A 1,571-nucleotide genomic window follows, 5' to 3' on the forward strand; every position below is an offset into this window, starting at 1 on the left:
ATCCCTATTATTATTTTCTATTCCCTTCTTTTTCATATGAGTAGGAGCAAGGACAAGAATATTCTTGTTGAAGCATATCCTGAACCTGAAAGGAGTCTGAAGAGGAAACTAAGAGAAGCTAAATTACAACAATCCAAAGACAACCTTACAGAAACTTTCGAAAAAGAAGAGGAGATGGAAGCCAAAAATAATAATGCAAGGAGGATGCTTGGTGATTACACTACACCTACTTCCATGTTTTATGGAAGAAGCATCTCAATCCTGCCATTGGAGCAAACAATTTTGAGTTAAAACCTCAACTAGTTGCTCTACTGCAACAGAACTGCAAGTTCCATGGATTTCCATCAGAAGATCCCTACCAGTTTTTAACTGAGTTCTTGCAGATCTGTGAGACTGTTAAGACTAATGGAGTAGATCCTGAAGTTTACAGGCTCATGCTTTTCCCCTTTACTGTAAGAGACAGAGCTAGAATATGGTTGGATTCACAACCTAAAGATAGCCTGGACTCATGGGATAAGCTGGTCGCGGCCTTTTTGGCTAAGTTCTTTCCTCCTCAAAAGCTGAGCAAGCTCAGAGTGGATGTTCAGACCTTCAAACAAAAAGATGGTGAATCCCTCTATGAAGCTTGGGAAAGATACAAGCAGATGACCAAAAGGTGTCATTCTGACATGCTTTCTGAATGGACCATTTTGGATATATTCTATTATGGTCTATCTGAATTCTCTAAGATGTCAGTGGACCATTATGCAGGTGGATCCATTCACCTAAAGAAAATTCTTGCAGAAGCTCAAGAACTCATTGACATGGTTGCAAATAACCAATTCATGTACACTTCTGAGAGGAATTCTGTGAATAATGGGACACCTCAGAGGAAGGGAGTTCTTGAAATTGATGCTCTGAATGCCATATTGGCTCAGAATAAAATGTTGACTCAGCAAATCAACATGATTTCTCAAAGTCTGAATGAATGGCAAAATGCATCCAATAGTACTAAAGAGGCATCTTCTGAAGAAGAAGCTTATGATCCTGAGAACCCTGCAATAGCAGAAGTAAATTATATGGGTGAACCTTATGGAAACACCTATAATTCATCATGGAGAAATCATCCAAATTTCTCATGGAAGGATCAACAAAAGCCTCAACAAGGCTTTAAAGTGGAAGAAATAGGCTCAGCAATAGCAAGCCTTATCCACCATCTTCTCAGCAACAGACAGAGAATTCTAAGCAGAGCACTTCTAATTTAGCAAACTTGGTCTCTGATCTGTCTAAGGCCACTTTAAGTTTCATGAGTGAAACAAGGTCCTCCATAAGAAATTTGGAGGCACAAGTGGGCCAGCTGAGTAAGAAAATCACTGAAACTCCTCCTAGTACTCTCCCAAGCAACACTGAAGAGAATCCAAAAAGAGAGTGCAAGGCCATTAACATAATCAACATGGCCGAACCTAGAGAGGAAGGAGAGGACGTGAATCCCAATGAGGAAGACCTCATGGGACGTCTCTCAAGCAATAAGGAGTTCCCTATTGAGGACCTAAAAGAATCTGAGGCTCATATAGAGACCATAGAGATTCCAT

General features: G+C 40.2%; 1 non-coding gene across 1 annotated transcript; it reads right to left on the reverse strand.

Moving 5' to 3' along the window:
- Positions 1-566: 566 nt before the first annotated feature.
- On the reverse strand, positions 567-670 carry LOC130972766 (small nucleolar RNA R71). The gene has a single exon (XR_009083929.1). It is a non-coding gene; the product is annotated as a small nucleolar RNA R71 (small nucleolar RNA).
- Between the last annotated feature and the right edge of the window lie 901 nt (positions 671-1,571).

This window comes from Arachis stenosperma, chromosome 3 (assembly GCF_014773155.1).
Source record: "Arachis stenosperma cultivar V10309 chromosome 3, arast.V10309.gnm1.PFL2, whole genome shotgun sequence".
Lineage (NCBI taxonomy): Eukaryota > Viridiplantae > Streptophyta > Magnoliopsida > Fabales > Fabaceae > Arachis > Arachis stenosperma.